Genomic DNA, 24,184 nt, shown 5'->3' on the forward strand with positions numbered 1-24,184 from the left:
CAGTTTAGCAGCCACATTGACAGCTGCTGTTAGTCTCTAGCAAAACCCTAGTACGCTAAGTAGTAATTGTAGTTTGGTCTAGAGAGGACTAATGATTGTATAACAGTTATGAAATCTTCCTTAGAAATGATAGATTTCATTCTCTGAGGAATTTGATCTGAATTTGGCATTGATGTGGGTCGGATGGTTAAAGTTCATGTCTAGGGCAAAGCCTAGCGATTTTGTGTTCTGAAGTCTGGATTGTATGCTGTCTAATATATTTATTGTGTGCAGCCTGATATTGACAGGGGTGGTGCAGTTGGTGTAGAGTGCAGGGTGTACAGCAGGAATAAGTGATGTAGTATTGTATCTTTCTGGCAGATACATTTGGCTGTAAACATACCATAAAAATAGAGGGGTTATGTTCAAAAGTCGGTTCTTGGCAGTCATTAAGGGAGTAAAGGGTCCTTCAGGTAACACTTCTGCATATCCTGGGTCAGGAACTCAGCAACTTTTGCCAGCCTTCAGTAAAACAATCTTTAGGTCTCTGGTAATATCACTAGGAATTTACTGCAACTGGTCTCATCTGGGCACGCTTGCACCTTGGCTCTATTAAAACAGTACTGGTATTTGTCTTTGGCACTTTTCTCAAACCCGCAGCTGGTTTTCCCCTTGGTTCTCCTTCTGGTCCTGTTCCCAGTAAGCACAATAAAGCCTATATGTGGTCTCACTGTCCGCCTTGCAGGTCAGCTCTGGTAACTAAGTCAGGTTTCTCTTTATTGCAGGACACCATAGGTTCAGCTCTGCGCAAATCATGATGTCTTGTCTTCAGCATTAGGGTTATCAGTAACAGAGTCCTAGACCTCCAATCTCTGTCCACTGATCTGTTGAGCTCCCCTCTCAAGTAAGAGAAGTCCTATGCTTAACGTAAATGTTATAATAATAGGGTGTGCAAACCCAATCAAAATCCATGATGTGTTCAGCATTATAGTTCTCATCACCTTTGCATTCTTCTACCCAGGTTTTCTAGACTAATTAGATCATTCAGGCAGCATGAGGATAGACCTCATACGAAATGGCTAGATATGTACTGGTTATCTCGAACTAGGCCTCTGCAGAACGACCAGGAGGTCTCCCAGTGAAACATCAAGAAGCTGAAAGAGATCTCATCAATATGCAGCACAGCCATTTTGCGTGAGCCACCATTCCACACACAAATAAACATGAAACTTGTAGAGGAGATGTTGAAGGACCCCAGCTATAAGTCACTGAATGGATTTTACCAAGTGGGTTAGTAGACAACACCTCCAGAATTAAGGGTCCCATGGAACCATGAATCCTCTTAGGACATTATGAATGAGTGTACCCTCCTTGATAATGGGTGTAAGCACATTTGGTGTACGCTCTGTCCAATGTGTTAAGTACTCACCTGGAAGAGCAAATATATTCTTCGAGTTATTGAAACCGCAGATGCAAGTCCATTTGAGTGATGTGCACAGGTGAATCTAGAACAAAAAAAAAGGGTTGTCTTGGAATAATTGACTGCACAGTAAAATCACATACCTCCTTTCAAACACTCTTTGGGTAGATACAGCCGTAGTCCAAACAGAGAAAGGTACTTTTCTTAATATTTGTTTCTTGATATTAAACAGTATATTAACATTTCTAACCAAGCTCTTGACACTATGAAATGATTTATTTAGGATCAATCCATTTTTGTATGTGATAGTGTTTCCTAAGGATTATATGGGTTGAATGAGACATTGTGTAAAGAAGAGTTTTAAATGCTGTTTAAACAGCTGTCCATGAACATGCTCAAAAGTAATCCCCAGCAATGGTCACTGTTTTATGACCAAATCCACCTCCTGTTTGCTAATGGAGATATGAACTACCTCCTGTAATGCATATGCTCTACTTAGTTGTAGCTACATTGGTGTTGCATGAGCATGTTGTGTGTGTGTGTATATTTATATGTATTTATATATGTATATATATGTATGTATATATATATATATATATATACATACATATATATATATATATATATGTGTATATATATATATATATATATATATATATATACACACACACACAGCATGTTTAGCTGAAAATACACATGCTCTGCATATTCCTGCTTTTTAGTGTTGTAACTTGTTTTGGATTGAAAAAGTTTGAGTTACAAGACACGATGCAACACTTCCTAAGTCCACAATGCACCAACAGATGAGCTGCACTTCAGAGTGTTTTCTTCCGCCATTTGACTTGGACATTCGGGAACAAAACTCAGAAGTCAAAGCATAATATGCACTGGATTATAATTTTTTCTTAGTTAAATTTTGGGTTCAGCAGGCCACTCTTTCACACCTGGTATGAAAACTGTGATTCTGTATCAAAAAGGCTTCCATTAATGCTAACAGGACTTGATTTTAGCCATAGATACTTCGAAACATCGTGACCTTCAGCTGCCTTCTCCTTCAGGGTTACTTAAGGCTTTTCTCAAGAAAGCATATAGGATCACATTATGGAAGAGACACTTATCCACTTCTGTCCTAGCTGCAAGACAAAATACCCCTGGAACGACTGACACAAGGTCTGCAACCTCTGGTTTTCCCTGGAGTACGCAGAAACATTCTGTGAAGCCTCCCTCACCTTATGCTGGGGAAAAAGACACCAGCGGGAGAGATGGTGGGCACATCACAAATGCAGCACCTAGAGTTATTATTAACACCCAACATTTTGGAGGCTGAGGAGCTCCCCGTCACGAAGGAGGAAGATAGCCGGCATTCTTGCATTCCCTAGGGTCAGAGGCAAGAACACGCACTAGTCTGTGGACCGAAGACTGGGTTTCCACCACTTGCATTGGTTCCCCTTTAGGTCAGTCATGAGCCTCTAAAGATCTAGTGACTGAGTCAGAGTACCACTCACCTGGGAGTCTGGCATTGAGAAACACACACTAAACCTTAATATTCAAAAGGGGATGGGATGCTAATCCCCCAAGTCCCCTCTATTATTTTTTAATATTGAGCGAATTCTGAAATTCTGCGCAATTAAAGTTTTCATGTGGTATTTGCATACATTTTTTAAATCACTTACCCCCACTTAGCTGTAGAAGTGCCTCACTGTCATCAGGTAAAGGCCTGCTCTTTATCAAACGTGGTTTTTACAGAGTGGGACTACCGACGATGAAGCATGACACCTGGTGGTGTATGAGGACAGTCCTTACATTTTTTTGAGATGCCCAACAGCACATAGGTAATTGGCAGAGTGCACCTCTACCGCCTTTAAGAATTAGACATCTTTTCTGGGTAGCTTCTTGTTGTGTGATACAGTCAGGCATTGAGCTCAGAGCCAAGCCAAAAAACCCAGCTTAAACCTTTGGGTTCCAAACTTCTTGATGTGTTATATCTAGGATCCCGATCAATATTGTGACCTTATGCCCCTATACGGCTATAATCAATACATATCCCTATAATGGCACAACAATCAGAGCCATATTTCAGTAACTCGTCTCTGCAGTCCATGACAGTCCATGACACAGCAGAAGCCACTTCCTTAGATTCCTAGATAGCACACCGAGTTCTTTCGACATACCAAACCCCCAGCAACCTGGGAAAGCCCCGCTTCCTTTGTTTTGATTAGTAATAGAACTCCTGCGAGCACTGTAAGAACGACCAGTTCTTAGTGACATCTTTATTAACGTCTTATGTCCAAAAACTTACGTCAAACTCGGCACCTTTCAGGTATAAATATACCAACGTTGCCTTAAGCAAGCACAGAGTGGTGGTGAATACTGGAGCAGAACAGCTGTCCCCTTGCAGAGCCCAGCAGACGCGAGAAGCCCACAGACGCTGCCCCTCCTCCTTGACGCGCTGAGAAAGACGCTGTCTTTTCTCCTGCCGAGAAAATCCAGCTCTGGCGTTTCCAGCCTACCCTTGTGCGTGACTGGGATATCAGGTCCTGATAGGAGATACCAGACCTCCTGCATTCTATTCCAGAGGTACGGTGCTGACTAAACCCTTAGAGAATTCTTGAAACAAACTCTTGGCAAAACCAACTTAACTTAAATTGCTACCTACTTACTCCCTCCCATGTATTAGGCTTAGGTCAGGTACACCGGGGTAGGCGTAGTTAGAAGCACCAGTTGAGGTCGTTAGCCAATGTATATATGAATGTATATATTTTATTCATTTTAACCATCTTATGGCTAAGAAACCATATCAATGCTTTTACAGTATTATTTCGTAATACTCCTTTTACTGTACGCACTTTTCATAATAACAAGTCTTGCAATTGTGGCAATTCATTTCTCTTGCATGTGAAGGAAGACTGCTCAATAAATAATATCTTTTATTGAAAACGCCCGTCTCTCCATTCTCTGCACTCTGGTGAAAGTAAATCTGCACAACTGACTGAGTGAAATAGCTGTCTATTGTTTCTCACGACTCTAGAGATTGACTCTTATTCTGAGGAGCAAAGTTGTCATGTTTATGTGGTTGTCGGAAGCTGAATCCCTTCTTGTCTGAGCCAGAGAAGCTGATCACTTCCTATTCAGTCAAGAAAGTTTCCAGTGACCTCTGAGCTAGCTGGTGCAAACCTAAATTAAGTCTAACATAGTCAGTAGAGACCTAGAAGACTGCTGTCCTACGTCTACACTGCTGTTTATGTTATTCCAATGCGCAGGGCCTATAGGGAAAATAGGAACTACACTACACTCTAGATTAGAGATCTTCAAACTGTGGTACTTGCCCCCTTGGGGTGCTGTGGATGTGTTCCAGGGTTCTCAAATGTGTCTGCACTTACATGCAAATGAAGATCGCCTGGAAGCACAAAAGGCACACTTCTAGGCTGTCTTCATTTATATGCAGCAGTTAAAATACATCAGAAAGTGTTAGGACGGAACTACTGAGTGGCATGGGGCAGGGGCAGTGAGTGTGAAGTTAGGGTCAAACACATGGCTGAAAAAAAGTACAGATAAAGGCATTTTATTGTTTTTTTTCACCTTCGAAGAACTGCACATAAAAAAATGCTCACACCTCAAATGAAAAATAAATGCAAGTTAAACCAATCAAAAGGAAATATACTCTCTTAATCTTATGAAATCTAATTTCGCTAATATGATCACTGCAGATGTCTTCATGTGTGAACAGAAAGTCACAGAATTAAATCCTGCTTGGTGCAGTGAACAATGGTGACTTGTTTATAGTGCCACGAGGTCCCAGTCTGTGCAAAAAAGCACTGTGGATGTCAATATTTTAAAATGTTGTTTAAGATACAACACTTGCTTTAAAAATATAAATTTTAAGGGTAAGCATTCAGACTATAGCTGGTGTTAATATGTTTGTGTCCATTAACATGGTGCACTCCTTTTAATTGGCACATATATCACCGTTCAAAAAGAATAAATATTTGTCACTGTGAAGTTGATTAACTCCAATATTTAAAATCTACACTAGTTCTAAAGTAGTCTTTATATTTGTCGATTAGCCATTGCACAGATTTCTTTCAGGTAGCAGGCACCTTGGTGATAAGGCATGTTTCTTCTTTTGTTCTCTACTATCTGTTTTACAGCACAGAAGCTCACTCCCACCCCCAACCCTCCACCCCAGTTATGCAGTTTTACTATGAAAAATAACAAGGTGCATTTTCCTTGCTAGCATTGAGGCCCAGGTCACCATTGTTGAGCACGTACGGGGGCCCAATCCACAAAGGGGGGGGGGGGGCTAAATGTATGTTTCTATGTTTTTTTCACAAAGCGGCAGAAAGCCTTCTTTGAGCCTCTGATTTAGAAGTACAGGCCCTGTTGAGTGGGTAGAGTAGACAGCCTGCTTCACTGGGCTGTAGGTATCATTGGTCCTGAATTTGCATTAGAGGCCCAGGGCATGCTAACTGTACCACTGTTTCTTTGAGTCTTGGAGCAATGGCATCTTGATTTAGGCATCAGAGAGATGGGAGTGACACTGAGAGATGGGAGGGAGAGGGATTATGAGAGATTTGAGGGAGAGGGATGGTCTGAGATGGGAACCCTTGTTATTAATAAATGTCAGAGGCAACAGCAAGGCAGTACCTATCATTAGTGAAACAGGTGCAGTGACACTTTTGCCCAGGGGCCAACTGCATTTCAATTCTGAATGTTTAACAATAAAAAGGAGGCATGGAGACTCATTTTCCCTGCTAGCATTAGGGGAGATGCAGCCATTGGCGCAAAAAAGGGATGCAGCATGCATTAGCTCATTTTCTTTCAGAAAGAGACCCAACTTGTTTCAGATTGAAGTGATGGTCAGACATGGTGGGAATGAGTGCAGGAAGCGGAGATAGCCTGCTTCTCAGGGCTGCAGCCATCATTAGTGCATCTGGTGGAGTGCATTGGGGACCACATTACCCCAATTAATGCAAGTAGTGTTTTTGGTCAGTTCTGTTCTTGTGTGATGCTGCTGCTTATTTATAAGTCCCTCATTTAGTGTGAATTATGAGCTACAGAAAAGCTCCCCTGAAATGATCTCATGATTCCTGCCCTCTGTGATCATCCCTCTTCCTCCCACTCCCAACATCATTGCCATGTAGTTTTGGAGGGGCCAACTTCAAATTATTTTGCTTGGAGGGGCTCATAGCAAAACATCTTGAAGACCTCTGCTGTAGATCAAGGGTCCCCAACCTTTTCTACAATAATTACTACTTCTGCTCAAGCAAAATCATTCCAAGCTACTAACAAACTTTATCACTGGACAGTATGACCTCATTAGTTAACAATGCATTAGTGACCACCCAAATATTTTAGATGAGCTTACCAGCAGAAATGTCAGGGAACGTCTTATTAATGAGAAATGCCTTCACATGACTTATGAAATAACAGCCAAAGCAGCATGCAACCTCTGGTGCAATCATCTCAGCTAATTTAACTATCCGCTTTAAATATGTTTTGAAGATGCAGACATTTCGCCTTCACCAACGTATCAGTTTCTGAAGATCAACTTTTTATCAAATACTTCTAATTTAGGCAAACAAACTCATTTTCTAGAATTTCCTTTGTGAAAGAAAAAATTTTTCCTTCAAAATACTAGCTTCCATTTTAAGTAAATAAGTGGTCCCCAAACATGGTTTTGTCATTTTTATCAAGTACTTACAAGTACCAATGCTTCACATTCACAAAATCTGCTTTAAATGTCCAGGCTTTATAATCACGTGCCATTGATGCTCGCCATAATGCCAAGGATGCCTATAAATTTCGAATAATGCTCATCATTATTCCAGAGACCCCACTGTGTTAAGGCTGTGACACCATAACAGGCAATAAGCTCACAATAAGTCAGTCATGGTAATTACGGTATTATGCCAGTGGCAGCCCCCGTTATCTCACGGTGGCCAAAATTACGTGTCGTGCCCCCAGTATGTCAGAGTTAATAACTAGGTCAAGAATGGCCAAAAAAATGGCAAGGATAACAATTATGATGCAAGGGCACTATTTAGCCAGGAACAGGCAATTGTACAAGAAATGAACCCTATATTGGGAAGCAACATATACTTTGTTTCTTTGACTCTAGGCATAGCTTTAGGCAGAAACTCAATGCCAGACACACACACACACACACACACACACACACACATACATACACAAAGATGCATGCACAGTGAGGCTCAGAAAAGGATATCAGTTCTGGATCCAGACCCTGCACTCCTCAGCACCTTGGCTGTTCAAGCATCCAACTCTCACACTTTCTCTCTGGGTCCTGTGGGCCCACAGTTAAGTGACTGCTGTGGCTCATACTGTAGCTTCTGTTGGCACTCTTTTTCCTGGTTCATTTTTCATTCATACAGTCACACTGGTTGTGGAGCCTGTTGGATTTCCATTCTCCTTGTGACCTTGCTAGATCGAGTATGGATGCATAGAGTCATGTTGCTGACCCCATAGGCCAACACAGTGTGTTTTTCTGTCTTTGCATAAGGCGCTTCCATTATTTTTGTTGGAATCTATTCTTAGGTTCTTTGGATAAGCAGTGCTGTCTTTAATGTGCATTAAGCTTCTAAAAGATGTACTGGGCTGAGCTTCACTATTGAGACCTATTTCAAGAGTGTTGGCAAGCTTCCAGTAGCTTCCGAGCTACCCGTTGAAGACCCCTGCTCTAGATGATATTCTGTAGACTCCAACAGTTGGATCATCATCTATCTGCGCCGTACCCAATTGACTGAACCACAACCTGCCCCATCACCATCTTGGCAACTAGGCACCAAAAAGCCCCGCTCAGCACGAAAGCCACACCAGCGCCGGCCAAATCTGTCGTAAAGATCCACCAACATCATGCACAGAAATCAGCGCCAAAGGCCCCTCCGATAACAAAGTCGAACACCTCAAAGGAGTCAATCTTCTAAAAGCTGAACTTTATTCACCCGGTCACTGACAAAGTAGGGGCCAGACCTCAAGCTCCTTGTCTCATCCCCATTTTTAAGAAGAGAAGCCTCAGTTTCGACAAAGAACTTCAGTCCCGCTTGTTTCACCGTCAAGCCCCATAAAAGTTAGACGTGCAGCTACCAGCCTTATAACTTTTTCACCACTAACCTTCACACCTCCTTCACCACCGCCTTCTTTGCCTGCACACTCGCAACCACCTGCCACACAAGATACTGACTTAGACTTAGGTAGTCCATACTACCTACAAGTTCCCTAAGAGAAGGCCTTTAGGCATCAGGAGGCAGATGATCCTGGGAGGGATTATGTAATGGACCCCCAGGATGACCTTGACCTCAACCCATATCCTGCTAAACTATCTCAGCATCATCATGTCAAGCTCTATACTGTGCAGGATGGGGACGACTTCGTCAAAACATTGTCCCACACAGATTGATCTGTACCTTTGGAATACGAGCATCTGTTTGGCCTTCAAGTTGACCAAATGCTCAAGAAAATCTAAACATACATAGCAGAGTCTGTGGGTGCCAAAGGGCACCCAGTTCGAAGCCTGGCTTTTGTTATTTGGGAAGGTAACAAACAAGGGGCCTCGGGCACTATTAAGTCATACCAAAACTTTCCACAGCCTACATCCTTCCAACGGTAGGCCTATAAAAGCAATAGACCGAGGAAAGGTATAGGGGGCCACAAGCCCACACTGATCCCATTTCAGTTCCCTCAATCACACTATATCACTCAGGAGAAGACTTAAAGCGCTTCCTGTCACAGTGGGAAAGCATTACATTGGACAAGTGGGTCATCTCCTTTGTGCAGGAAGGGTACTGCCTCATATTTCACGCACCCGTTGCCAACATCCCACCCCACAGTCATGCATGTACTGAGTTTAGACCACCTTTATCTTGTGGAGGAAAAGGTGCAGGTGCTCTTAGCAAAGGGTGCAATATAACTGGTAGGCTACACCAACATGAGGCAGGGATGTACTCACTGTATTTTCCCATCCTCAAAAAGAACTATTCACTTCCACCTATCCTCGGCCTACAACCATTGAACATGTTCATTTCCTCCGAACACTTTTACATGGTCACCTTACCAGCTGTCATCCTGCTGCTATGACAAGGGGGCTTCATGTTGGCACAGAATATAAAAGGCTTATACTTTCACATCACTAAACACCCAGGGCACCATCAACACCTTAACTTTGTGGTAAGTGGAAAACACTACCACTTCAGTGTGTTACCCTTCAGAGTTACTACAGATTTAAGTGTGTTTGCAAAGTGGTTGTATCAGCCCATCTGCACAGAAGTGCCATTTATATGTTTTCATGTTTAGACTACGTGCTGATAAAGAGCAGCAGCAAACAATGATGCTTAGCACAAGTTCTTCTAGCAATGTCTATACTTCACAGTGTAGGTTTCACCATCAGTATGAAAAAGTCACATCTTCACCTCCAGGAAATTCAACCCTTCCTTGGTTCGATTATAAATGAAGAAACTGTTAAATCATGCCCCAACCAACAGCGTGTGATGGCATTCCAACATCAGCTGCTTCTTTTTCAGATACAGCGTCTATGGTACGCCCTACCTAGACCCCGTTCTGAGGGTGAATATCTCCACAGATGCTTCTCTGGTGTGGTGTGGAGCATTGTATAACAATTCAAGGAAGTTGGGCTTCTCAGCACCAGGGCTGTCACATCACCTAACTGGAGATTTTAGTCACCAGACTAGCCCTCAAAGCCTTTCTTTCACTTCTAAGGGGAAAGCAGTTCTCATCAATAAAAATAGACAACATATCTGAAAGAGACACGTTAGTGATAGCTTCCTTACCTTAGAATATCCCCAGGCGTCAGACTGGATCCGGAAAGTTTTGCGTAGCAGTACCCTTGCGCGTCGGTAGGCGTCGTCTGCGTCTCCGCGTCCGTCGTCGGCATCGTGGGCGCCGTGATGACGTCGTCGGAGTACTTAGACGCCGCCTCCGCGTGCTGACATCAGTTCTTCTTTTTTCCGCGCCAGCCAGCGCAGATCTGGAAAGAGCAGTTCCCTAGTCACTTTTTGACTAAACTTTTTTGTGATCTTTTGATCCATTTCGAAGTCTGTACGACTCCGACGGTGCCTTTAAGAATGCCTGGATTCAAGCATTGCGACAAGTGCGACCGTACCATGTCGGTCACGGAACCCCACCGCCAGTGCCTGATGTGTTTGGGCGTCGACCATGACGACGAGGCCTGCTCCGACTGTCGGGCCCTTTCGAGGAAGGCCAGGCGGGAGCGGTCCCGCAGGCGACTCGAAATCCGCCAGTCGGCCCCGCGCCGTGTGAGGTCCCGGTCCCAGTCCCACGGGAGGGCGAGGGACAGGTCGCGGGGACGGAGCCGTCACAGCTCCGGTAGTCGGCGCCACTCCTCCGGGTCCAAGTCGTCAGGTAAGAAGCATAAGAAGTCGAAGAGACATCATCGCTCTTCTGACTCCCCCCGACGCTCGCTCGATGCGGCCGGGGGTTCGGGTGACACTACCCACGCGGCTCCTCTGGAGTCGCGGGCGCCGCGTTCGGCCCCATACCCCCCGGTCCCTGGGCTGAACGTGACGCCGGAGGAGATCGAGCGTTTCCTCATGGCCATGAGGTCCATTTCTCCTCCGACGGGTTCCGCGGCGCCTTCGGGCCCAGCGAACCCGTCTGGGGGTCCTAGCAGTCCGGGGGCCTCAACCCCGACGCCGTCGGGTGCTTCGGCCTCGACGCCGCCGGCGCCTTCGGGCCCGGTGCCGCAGGGCCCCACGATCCCGACACCGCCGGTGCCCTCTGGCCCGGCGCAGCAGGGTGCAGCGGCCCCGGCGTCGTCGACGCCTTCGGGCCCGGCGCCGCAGGGCGCCGCTGGATCCTCATCGGGCAGTGGATCGTCACCGGTGGACCTTACGACCCTCCCGGCGTCGGTCCTTGTGGTGTCCCCTCCGGCGTCGTCCTCGGGCGGCGCCGTCCCCGATGCCTCCTTTCATTCGGTTCCGACGTCGGGACGACGCCTATCGGCGCCGATCTCGACGCCGTTTGGATACTTTAGTTTCTATGAACCGACCTCGTTCACTTACGACCCTGAATCTCAGGAGATGAGGGATGAGGAGGATTGGGAGGGGTCTGAGGACCCTCTGGCCAGAGAGTGCCAGTTTAACATGGACTGGACAGGAGACCTTGGGGAGGCCAGTGGCCTGGACACCTCTCCAGACACTGGATTAGTCTCTCCTCCTACCGTGGCTTCGGAGGAGGGTGCTACTTATGGTGTGGTGTTGATGAGGGCTGCCAAGGCCTTGGGCCTTGAGCTCCCCGTCGCGGCCGTGAGGACTAACCTCCTCACTGAGGTCCTTAAGCCGCAGTCTTGCTCCATGGAGCCTCTGCTCCGGTTTAATGAGGCCTTGACGGACGTTCTTTTGGGCACTTGGTCCAGGCCCGCTACAGGTTCGCCTGTAGATAGGAACGTGGCCAGACCCCACCGCCCGGACCCGGGCGACCCATGTTTCCTGTCCACCCACCTCACCCCCGAGAGTCTGGTGATCCAGGCCTCTAACTCCCAGACCGCCTTCCGGACGGCCCCGCCGGACAGGGAGTCCAAGAGGTACGAGAACTATGGTAAGAAGATCTTCTCGTCCCTTAGCTTGGGTCTGCGGTCTTCCAACACCGCATGCCTCTTGGGCCGTTACACCCACTCTCTGTGGGAAACGGTGGCGGAAGTGCTGCCAGAGTGTCCGTTGGAGGTACGGGCCAAACTCGGCCAAGCCCTGGTGGAGGGCCGGGACGCAACCAAGTATTCAATCAGGTGCGGACTGGATACTACTGACTCGCTGGGCAGAGTGATGGCTACGACGGTGGCGGTACGACGCCACGCCTGGCTGAGATCCGCCAATTTCTCGGCAGACGTCCAGAATACACTCATGGACATGCCGTTCGATGGCCGTCGCCTCTTTGGCGACAAGGCAGACCACGCGCTTGAGCGCTTTAAGGACTCCAGGGCTACGGCCAAGTCCTTGGGCCTCTCGGCCCGCGCCAGCAAATGGGTGCCTTTCGCTCCCATCGTGGCCAAGGAAGGGGCGCCCCCACACGTGCCGCCAGCCACTCGCCGCAAACTATCGTCCAGCGCGGCGGCAGCCGTAGAAACCGCTGTGGAGGCGGTCAGGGGAACAAGCGGAGTCAGTCCACACCTGCCCCCGCAGCATCCGCCTCTAAACCCTCCTAGTCCGTGCTTTTCGGCCCATGTGACGCCAGTGGGAGGCAGGGTTCGCCATCACCACTCTCACTGACGCACAGTCACTTTGGACAGGTGGGTGCTGCAGATCGTCCGAAGGGGCTACTCCCTCCCCTTCGAGAAGACCCCTCAAGCCATGCCACCGCAACACTATCGGGGGATCATTTGCGGCTCCTGCAGGAGGAAGTTTCGGCCCTCTTGGCTAAGGGGGCCATCGAGCGCGTTCCTGGGCCAGAAGTAGGACGTGGTTGCTACTCCCACTACTTCCTGGTACCCAAGAAGGGCAAAGGGTGCCTACGCCCTATCTTGGATCTGAGGAACGTCAACGGCTTCCTCCGGAAGGAGAAGTTCAAAATGCTGACACAGGCTCAGGTCTTGACTGCCCTAGACCCAGGAGACTGGATGGTAGCGTTGGACTTGCAGGACGCGTATTTCCACATCCCCGTCCTGCCGGCCCACCGGCGTTACCTGCGGTTCACGGTAGGCCTCGAGCACTTTCAGTTTACGGTGCTCCCCTTCGGCCTTACAAGCGCCCCACGGGTGTTCACGAAAGTGATGGCGGTGGTCGCAGCTCATCTGCGCAGGTTGGGGGTCTCAGTCTTCCCCTACCTAGACGACTGGTTGTTGAAGGCGGGCTCACCCCAGGCAGTCGTCGGCCACCTCCAGACTACGGCGGATCTCCTGCACCGGCTGGGATTTTCCATCAATGTGCCGAAGTCACACCTGTGCCCCTCTCAGAAGCTCCTTTTCATCGGAGCGGTTCTCGATTCGGGGCAGTTTCGGGTTTACCTGCCCGAACAGCGGGTTCGGGATATACAGGCTCTGATTCCGATCTTCGGGCCGTTATCCCGAGTTTCGGTAAGGTTGACGCTGCGGCTTCTGGGGCTGATGGCCTCCTGCATCCTTCTGGTGCACCACGCACGGTGGCGGATGCGGGCTCTGCAGTGGGACCTGAAGTTTCAGTGGGCCCAGCACCGGGGCAACCTGTCCGACCATGTCCTGATCTCGGAGGGCACTGCGAGACAGCTGCAGTGGTGGCTCACGGACCGCGATTGGGTCAACGGCAGATCCCTCTCCCTTCCCCAACCGGAGCACGTAGTTGTGACGGACGCGTCCCTCCAGGGCTGGGGAGGCCACTTGGGAGAGGCGGATATCAGAGGCCTCTGATCTCCGGCGGAGTCCCGGCTCCATATCAATCTGTTGGAGCTGCGGGCGATTCGTCTGGCACTGAAGGCATTCCTCCCGTCTGTCCGAGGGAGTGCAGTGCAAGTGTTCACGGACAACACCACCGCCATGTGGTACTGCAACAAACAGGGCGGAGTGGGGTCGTGGACCCTTTGCCAGGAGGCTCTGCGTCTCTGGCAATGGCTGGAACATCAGGGCGTGACTCTGGTGGTTCAACACCTGGCAGGTTCTCTGAACACCAGGGCGGACAAACTCAGCCGTCGGTGCTCGATGGATCACGAATGGGGTCTGCACTCGGACGTGGCGCAAGGCCTCTTTCTGCGATGGGGAGAGCCTTGGTTAGATCTATTCGCCACCGAAGAGAACGCGCAATGTCATCAGTTCTGCGCGTTGGAATTTCCAAGGCGGCACTCGCTCAGAGACGCTTTTCGTCGCGAGTGGAGCTGCGGTCTGTTGTACGCCTTTCCGCCTATACCACTTCAGCCCGGAGTGCTGAAGAAGATCAAGCGCGACCGGGCACAAGTCATCCTTGTGGCTCCGGACTGGGCACGAAGGTACTGGTATCCCGAGCTACTCAGTATGTCAGTCGATCCCCCGGTTCGTCTGCCTCTTCAGGAGGACCTTCTGTCGCAGCAGCAGGGGACGGTCCTCCACCCGAACCTGTCCAGTCTCTACCTCCATGCTTGGAGATTGAGCGGCGACAGTTGAGGCCATTTGACTTGCCTCCTGAAGTTTGCAACATCATTCTGGCAGCCAGGCGTCCCTCCACAAAGACGGTATACGCCTGCAGGTGGAACAGATTTGTGGCATGGTGCACAGCAAAGGCTGTGGATCCCCTCAATGCCCCTCTCTCTGAGGTTCTCCTCTTCCTTCTTTCTCTTGCCCAGCAGGTCTTCTCTGGGCACTGTCAAGGGCTATCTTTCAGCTCTTTCAGCCTTTCTGAGGCTGCCTGACCAACCTTCTTTGTTCAAGTCCCCTATCGTTAACCGATTCCTGAAGGGCATCACTCATACCTTTCCTCCTGTTCCCTTCGTGATGCCTCAGTGGGACTTGAACCTGGTTCTAACGTTTCTGATGTGCGCTCCCTTTGAGCCACTACACAACTGTCCGCTTTGCCTTCTTTCTCTGAAGACTGCCTTCCTGGTAGCCATCACCTCTGCCAGGAGAGTGAGTGAGCTCTATGCTCTCTCTTGTAGGCCTCCTTTCCTTTCAGTCCATCCGGACAAGGTTGTTTTAAGGACTAGGCCCTCCTTTTTGCCTAAGGTGGTCACGGCCTTCCACATTGGGCAATCCATCACATTGCCCACCTTCTTTCCGCCTCCGCACTCCTCGAGAGAGGAGGAGAGGCTCCACCGTCTGGACCCAAAACGTGCGCTCTCATTTTATCTGAATCGCACACAACAGTTCCGGGTGGATGATCAACTCTTTGTTGGGTACGCGGGCGCTAAGAAAGGGAAAGCGGTGCACAAGCGGACCATCTCTCGGTGGATTAACTTGTGCATCCAAGCGTGTTACTTTTTGGCTAAGAAGGAACCCCCTGTTGGGCTGAGGGCTCATTCCACTCGAGCCGCGGCCACTACTACTGCCCTGGGCCGGGGTGTGCCCTTGCAGGACATTTGCCAGGCAGCTATGTGGGCCTCGCTGCACACGTTTGCAAGGCACTACTGCCTGGACAGTCAAGTCCGGAGGGACGGCTACTTTGGCCTTTCCGTCCTCCAGGACTTTCTGGTGTGATTATTGGTTCGCAGACCCACCACCACGGGGATGGTATTGCTGGGGTATCTATTCTAAGGTAAGGAATCTATCACTAACGTGTCTCTTTCAGATGCACAAGTTACTACTTGTGTAACGATATATCTGTAAGAGACATTAGTTAGTGATAGATTCCTTACCGACCCACCCATCCTCCCCGTTCTGCGAACCGATATCTAGGGTTAAGGTCATCCCCTTTCAGGGCCCTAGTTTCTTGGCACCAGTGTCGGTTTTTGTCATGGCTCTGCGCTTCTGGCACGGAAAAGCTGTGGCTAAGAACTGACGTCAGCACGCGGAGGCGGCGTCTAAGTACTCCGACGACGTCATCACGGCGCCCACGACGCCGACGACGGACGCGGAGCCGCAGACGACGCCTACCGACGCGCAAGGGTACTGCTACACAAAACTTTCCGGATCCAGTCTGACACCTGGGGATATTCTAAGGTAAGGAATCTATCACTAACTAATGTCTCTTACAGATATATCGTTACACAAGTAGTAACTTGTGCGACAGCCATATTATACATCTAGAAGCATGGGACCTACTCTCTCCAACTGGCACAGGAGATCTCGCATTGGGCAACTCTCAGTAACATTCCTCTGTTAGTGGAGCATCTCCCAGATGTGGGAAGCAATTTATAAGATATACTCAGCAGGACATACTAACAAGTCCACAAATGGGAACTTCACTTGCAAGTTTTCCATAGGTACTTCCAGTGCTGGGCAACACCAACAATAGACCTGTTTGTCACTTCTCGCAAATGTGAATGCCAAAGCTTCACTGGCAGATATCTGCTTTCACGGTCCATGAGCAATGCACTATGGATGAATTGGCCAGGAATATTTTCCTATGCTTTTCTACCTCTTCTCTTTATCTCTTATGTGGTGAGGAAGATGAGGCAAGTACCCTTGACCATAATTCTAGTAGTGCCAACCTGGGTAAGGCCCCTCTGCAGCCCCCACGAGAAGCTTCAAATCGGGCCAGACCTTCTCACCCAGCATCACGGTCAGCTTGGATACCCAGATACCAAACAACTCAATCTAGCATCTGAGTTCCTAGAGTTTGGTTACCTTAACCTCCCACAGAAATGCACCATTAACCTATGCAAGAGAACGCACTACATGAGCCTGCTACACATCTCATTGGAAAAGGATTCTGTGCTACTGTGACTCTAAATAATGAAGGAGCTTGTTTCCTACCTTTGACATCTTTACAAGGCAGGTCTCACACTTAACTGCAGTTACAGCATACCTTTAAAACGGACATCATTCATATATGTTAGGGTCCCTGTAACTAAACTTTTCATGGAGGTTCTAAAGAGAGTAATTCCTCTAGACAACACATGATACATCACACCACTTATGAGCCCTCTTTCCGAGCCCCTGCTCTTGCATGGTTTATAGCTCTTGTCTTAGAACATGGACTTCCTAGTAGCAGTCACCTCATTCAGGTGTATTCTTGAGGTCCAAGTCTTTACAATAAGGTAACCATTCATTTAGTTTCAGTATAGTGCTTCATATCAACCCTAAATTTTTGCCTAAGGTTGCTTCATCGTTTCGCATGCACCAAACTATTGAGCTATCTGTTTTTTCCACACAGTCTGTAGCTGAAACACTCTGGTTGTTTAAGAGGACCCTAATGTATTCTATTTATAGAACTAAAGTACAATCAACTTTTCGTACCATTCGCCAAATCCAAACATTAAGTGTGCCATCTCTAGAGCTGGCATTGCAAGGTGAGTATTTGAATGTATCCAAATGTGCTATAGTAAAGTCAAACACACTGTCCTTGTACCTCCAAAAGCACATGCTACATGTAAAAGGGAGATGCATCGATGTTTTTCAGATAACATCCCTCTCACAGATCTCTGCTAGGCTATTTGGTTGAGGCCACACACCCTTACCAAGCTCTATGGTGTGCATGTTTTTGCACATCAACAGGCCTTGACTGGCCAACCGGTATTAAGAACACTCTTTAAAACAACTTCATCCTCTGCTAACTAACCATTAGTTTGGATAGGGACTGTTTTATAGACTATGCATGTGTATCTACAGCCACACATCCTACAAACGGAATATGTTACTTACCCTGCAACCACCTGTTCGTAGCGTGTAGTGCTGCAAACTCCTATGCACCAACGCTCCTCCCTTGAAACCACTGATGATCACAGATATTTTCCATACCTTTCCTATACCTTTTCATACCTTTTCATTTATTCACTCGATTATACACAGCACACCCTCCACTCTACCTACACTGCTCACCCACTGAGTGGTAAACAGTCTGAGGTTGAGCTCATTTGCTGGTGTGATATTTACTAAGAGAAGAGTCTAATGACTCAAGTTTCTTCAAAGGAAAGGTTGCAAACCTCTGGGCTCAACACTTAAGGGCAGGTCTATGCAAAGCATGTAAATCTACACCCTTTGAGGAGATGGTTACAGAGTAGGTAGTGTTTTACACACACACAGATATATATGTAGATATATATACACACAATTAATGAGAAGCTATACCTGATTTTGGTCTCTTATGCTCGTGCAGGGGTGGAGTCACTTAGCACCAGAATGTGCGGATGGCAGCTGGGCTTGAACAAGGTAGAGGCGGCTAGAAGAGTTGTGTCCAGTGGTACCTAGTAGACTCTGGCAGATTCCAGCCCTGCAGTGGTTCAGCACATGGCTGGAGTATGGAGTCGGTGTGAGACATCTGGTGTTACTAGGAGTGTTGGAATACCAACATAGGGTTGAGAGTTACTTTGTAAAAGCAGCTGGCTTAGGAGCCGGTGCGGCTTGCGTCTGCAGCTCTCCCCCACCCACAGGACTTAGGAGGCATACCTGCCCAACACAGTCCATTACAGCAATTTATCTCAGTCTTGCGGGAGGACAAATAGATGAAGTGTGGTTTCGTTAAAAAAAGCAATCTGGTTCACAATGTTATTGTATGGCCACCTTTTCTGTTTTGCCTGCTTCTAATTTTATTTCTCTAACTCAGACATGCCAGAGGTAACGGGGTCCTTTTATTGTAATGAGCACGCCGGCTGGTGATGAATGTTCACTGTTTTTTCTCTGCTACTTCACCTTTTTGCTGCAATATATTTTTAACATTTATCAGTGTCCACGAGTGCCCAATGGGCTGAAGAGAGTTTAGGTGTGGCAAACACTGCGTTGTTTTATTCATTATTGTCTCTACTGCTGTTTTTGAGGGGAAACTAGACCCAAGAATTCCAGAGGCAAACTCCCTGAGAAAAATTCATTGCCCTCCATCTATGGTTGAAACAGATTGGAGAGTTATGAGTGGGAGTTGTTAAATAATCAACCATTTGTTTATTGCTCCTATATGGTATTAAATGGTTTATTGTACAAGTTCTTACTGTTTAATGTCTTCTGTGGGCACATTAGCGCCAGGATGATCCTTCCGGAGTGACAGTTCGCGCTTTATAAATACCAAATACCAAATACAAATACAAATACACTATTAATTTCACTTTATCACTATCTAATTTTCAAAGTGCTCTTCTAAGTCTGTTGGCTAAGTATCTAAAATCAATCTTAATTGTGTCTGGAGATTTTAACACAAGAACACCAACCTCAGTGTATAGGAAAATGGGATTTTCAGAATTAGATGCCCTTTGGGGACTCTCGTCTCCCATTTTTCCAACTAAGAAGTGTTGTGTCCGTTCTGCTCCTTTATTAACTTTGGCTTTGGAGTTAAATTTGACTGTGATAAATGGACAGTTGTTTATTTACAATCTCACTTGCAAAGAGGCTTGCAGTGCTCCCTGATTGATAATAATTCTCTCTAATATTGGGGCACTATTGTTATTGCTGATCTAGAAATACGGCCTAACTCTTATAGTGATCGGTCAGAGCTTTATGTTACACTTGATCTTAATGCGGTTAAAAGGAGCGATGCTCAGACTGTCTTCACGTTTGGAAATATGTGGCGAATGGAAAATTTTCTGATTGGTTTTATGTCTTAAAAGTGCTTCATTAATAAAAAAGAAAGTAAATGCTTTTGAAGGGTACCTTTGCAGCTATATTAAAAGCCTCAAGGGTGGTTCTGAAGTCGTTTAAAAATGTTCTTATTTTTAGATCTATGAAATACTCAAGTATGAATGGCAAATTATTAAACACAATCAAGAAGCAAAGGTCTGGTTTGATCTTCATTCTGTATGTAAGGTGGATTTGTAGAGTGCTGCTTGTCACCCGTTAGAGTATCTAGGCGCTGAGTAGGTGAGCGTAGGTGTGTGGTGAGGCTGTACCTGAGTGCAGACAGTCTTGATGGTTCCATAAGAAGACTCATTGAAAAGCCAGGTTTTTAGCTTGCATTGTTCAGGAGGTGAGGATGAGGCCCTGATGTGTTGGGGAGGGTTGTTGCAGGATTTGGCGGCTTGGTAGGAGAATGATCAACCTCCTGTTCTGGATGAGGGGTGTGTGTGCACGAGTGACGGTGATGCTGAGCGAATTTGTCTGGTGGGTTGGTGGAAGTGAAGCCAGTGATTAAGGTACTTGGGTCCCGTATTGTGTAGTGACATGAATGCATGTGTGAGAAGTTTGAACTGGCAGCACTTCTGGATTGGGAACCAGTAGAGCTCTCCGAGCAGTGGTGTGGTGTGGGATCGCCACAGGGGTTCAAGAATGAGTCTGGCAGAAGCTTTTTGAATTATTTAAAGTCAATGAAGAATATAGGTTGGGATTCCAGTGTAGACTGTGTTGCCGTAGTCCAATGTGCTTGTGATTAGAGCCTTCGTGATGGTAAGGCTGGTGTCCATTGAGAGCCACTTGAGTATTTTATAGAGGATGTGGAAGAACGAGGAGGTGACTGTGTGGTAAGATTGGTGTCCAGGGTAATTCTTTGGTTCCTAGCTGGGTCGGGTGTGGGTCGAAGTTCAGCAGGCCGACAGTTGGAGTCGCAAGATGAGCTCTTATTCCTAAAAATCAGCACTTCAGTTTTGCCAGTGTTGAGCTCAAGGCAGTTTTCTTTCATCCAATTAAGCATGCTGGTCAAGCATTGTTTACAGTTCATCTTGGTGGTGACGCTGTCATCTGAGAGGGAAACAATGAGCCTGGTGTCATCGGTGTACGAGATGTTGATTCCGTTTGACCTAATGATGTTAGTCAGTGTAGTCATTTACATATTGAAAATAATGGGAGTGAGTGATGATCCCAGCGGGACTCCGCAGATGCGGTGCTTTTGTTGTTATGTGAAGAGCGTGAGCCTGGCTTGTTAAGTTCTTCAAGGTAGGACGGAGGCTATCCATTTGATAGTTGGTAATAGTATTTATTTGTTTTTTTTTACGGAGTTTTATATAGTGTGAACTTGACCTGGTATCGGGTATCAGAGTGCTTTACATAGCATCAGTTGCATTATATGAGGACGTATTCATTTTTTTTAGGCACGGGAAGATTAAGTGATTTGCCCAGAATCACAGGATGTTCAGTGTCATTCTCGAGACTCAAACCCGTTTCCCAGATTCTAGGTTGACCGCCCTAGCCTGGCTATGAGTGTGTGGTGGGGGACAGTGTTGAAGGCAGCAGAGAAATTGAGGAGGATGAGGACGATGATCTGTCCATGGTAGAGTATGGTGCGTATGTTGTCTATGGTAGCGATGAGGGCTGTTTCAGTGTTGTGGTTGTTTCTTAATCACAATTGCAAGTCGTCCAGGAGTTTGTGTTATACTGGGTGGTCAGAGAGTTGTCAGTTGATGGTCTTCTTGATGATTCGGGCTGGGAAGGGAAGCCACGAAATGGGGGTTGGTAGTTGATGAGTACTTCTGGGCCCACTAAGAATTTTTTGAGGAGGATGTTGACTTCAGCGTGTTTTCAGCAATCTGAGAAAGTGGCAGTCTTGAGATAGATGTTGATGATGGAAGTGAGTGCAGCGCAGATCGTGGCTCTGCCCAAGTGATAGATATGGTGGAGGCAGGGTCCTATGGACGCCCCTGAGTGGACTGTCTTCATTATTGCTGCAGTGTGCTCGATGGATAGAGGGTTCCATGCTGTCAATCTGTACTCTTTTGTTGATGAGGTTAAAAGACTGGGAAGGTCGATGGGAGGTGGCTGGGTTTCAAAGTTGATGTAGGACTTGGTGATTATTTCCATGGAAGAATTCAGAGAGTTTGTAGTAGAGTTCTTGTGGTTGGGTGATGGTGTTGGTTGCGGGTTGTTGGGTTGGCAAATTCCTTGATAATGGCAAAAAGTTACTTGCAGTTGTTGGAGCTAGGGTTTATTTTCAGGGTCAATGCATTTTTTCTTGGTCTCTTTTACATGATGGTGATAGTTTCTAATTGCGGCCTTGTAAATGTAAATGTATTTGAGCTTGTATAGCGCACAGCTACCCGCAGTGGGTTTCCCGGCGCTTGCTTAGGGAACCCGTCCTGGTATTCCCCTGTGAGATAACCGCGGCAGGGTATCCACAAGGTGAAAGCCAGGCATCCCGCCGCGAGGGGCCTTTGTGGAGATTAAGCAAGCTATTGCCCAGAGTCGCAGAGTGTGAACCTGTGAGTCGAGAAGGCACCGGAGCGAGAATTATCAAGTCCGTGGAATTTTTGAGCCCAAGACCCGCCGAGGTGGGGAATTGAACCCTGGTCCAGGGCCGATCTCAGCGTCCGGGTCTGCCGCCTCTAACCCCTGAGCCACACTTCTCCACGTAAGTGTCTTGTAAGTGTTTCTTGTTGTGGTCCCTCTGGTTATACTCCATTTCCTTTCGAGTTGTTTGCAAACTCTCTTGGATTCTCTGCGGCCAGCGTTGTACCAGCTAGCTTGTTTGTGGAATCTTTTGGGTTGATGTTTTTCAGGGGTGCAAGGGTATTGGTGGAGGTGGAGATCCAGTTGTTGACGTTGTTTGTGTTGGTGATGTTGGTGATGTTGTTGGTGGGGTTTGAGTGATTTAGTTGATGGTGTTGAGCCATTCAGTTTCTATAACTTTCTTCCAGCAGTGGCTTGGAATGTTCCTAGACTCCGTAGGGGTAGTTGGCGGCCCCGTTATTTGGAAGTGGGAAATTGAGTTGTCCTATGTGATTGGAGGAGAAGATGGGGCCCATGTTGTGTCCTGTGATGTGGGTAGGGCCTTGTACGAGCTAGGTGAGGCCAATGTTCTGTAAACTTTAGAGCATGTCCATGCAATTAGTCCATGCGGTCATTGAAATAAGTTGAGATTGCCTAGGGGTATGAAGTCTTTGGTGCCCATAGTGAGGGATTCAGTGAGTTTGGTGAGGAGGTTGCTGAAGTGGGTGTGAGGACCTGAGGGCAAGTAGGTGAGGGTCCCTTTGATAGTGGTTGTACTGTCTGAAGCTTGAAGTGCATGTGTTCCATAAAAGCTTCTGGGTCAGTGTAAGAGGTACGTACCTGGATGGTATCTCTGTATATGATAGCGGGCCCTCCTCCTTGTTTATGGTGTCATTTCGGGTGCAGTAGGGATGGCTGTGGCGATGTACGGTGCCGGTGTGGGGTTGAGCTAGGTTTCAGCGAGGAAGAGGAGGTTCAGTGGGTTGGAGTCGATGAAGTCTCAAATCACGATGGAGTGCTTGCACATGAGTATGTGTTGTAGACCATGCATGTGAGTTAGTGTTGTTACACAGGGTAGGTGGGTGTTGCAGTGTGAATGCAGGTCTTGAGGTCCTGACTTGGTGAGGGGTGCAGTGTGTGTGTGGGTGGCATGTGAATTTGCAGTGCGAACAGGCAAACGGGCCTACAGTGGACTGAGGTGCAGCTTGGTAGCAGCATTTGTAGCAGTCTCCTGGGTTGAGCAGTTGTAGTTTGTCAGCAGTGGACCAGGCTTCCTGGTGCTGGCGCAGTCCAAACATAGGGGCCGATTAGGATGGCGGACGGGGGCAATCCGTCCGCCATCCTCCCTGAAATGACTCCCTGCAGCATGAAGATGGCTGGGGAGTCCGCGGCGGACGGGAAGACCATCTGCCGCTTTTCCGCCGCGGTCGCCTTGCGGAAAAGGTCTGTGGCGGAAAAGGTCTAATATGGTGGCGGTGTCTATCAGACACCGACAGCCATATTAGGATGGGCTTTGGGGAATGCCTTTCCGTGGCGGCAATGCTGCCACAGAATGGCATACAGTCTTTGCTTTGGGGACCCGTTGCGGGCCCCCAGGGGGAGGGGGGAGGGGGTGCACCTGGGTATGGTACCCCCCTTCGTTTCAAAGTACAACATGGCAGGCACAGCTCGGTGCCTGTCATGTTGTGCTTTGAAATGCACAACATGCATTTTTAGCAATGTTAAAAATCCGGATGCACCCGCCACTGTGACGGGTGCATCCTAATTCGGCGCACGGGACAGCCGCCATTATGGCGGACGGTTCCTTGCTACTACAGGATGGCGGACGGACAAAGTCCGTCCGACATCCTAATCGGCCCCATAGATGGGTGCAGACGGGCTTCCCTTTGGTGCGCCTTCACTGCGCCCACTGTGTTGCTGCCTCCATTCAAAAGGGCCTTAGAGAGTGAGAGGAGTGCGGGGGGGGGGGGCAGACTCAGCAAACGTGGGAAAGTCCAGCGGGAAAGTCCACGTGAAGTGGCAATGTGTGAAAGTGAAATCTGCAGAGCAAGTCGAGGGGCGGGGGCATCAAAAACTGGGGCGTCAAAAGAGAGAGGAGAGATCAAGATGTAAAATGGAGCATTAAGAGGAGCAAAAAAGCA

The 24,184-nt window shown here is 47.8% G+C and overlaps 1 protein-coding gene across 7 annotated transcripts in view; it reads left to right on the plus strand.

The window, feature by feature from the left end:
• Positions 1–24,184, plus strand: part of LOC147717179 (signal transducer and activator of transcription 5B) — a 1,664,723-nt gene that overhangs the window by 1,450,490 nt on the left and 190,049 nt on the right. The gene's annotated exons all lie outside the window — the stretch shown is intronic.

The sequence above is a fragment of the Lissotriton vulgaris genome, chromosome 5 (genome assembly GCF_964263255.1).
Source record: "Lissotriton vulgaris chromosome 5, aLisVul1.2, whole genome shotgun sequence".
NCBI lineage: Eukaryota > Metazoa > Chordata > Amphibia > Caudata > Salamandridae > Lissotriton > Lissotriton vulgaris.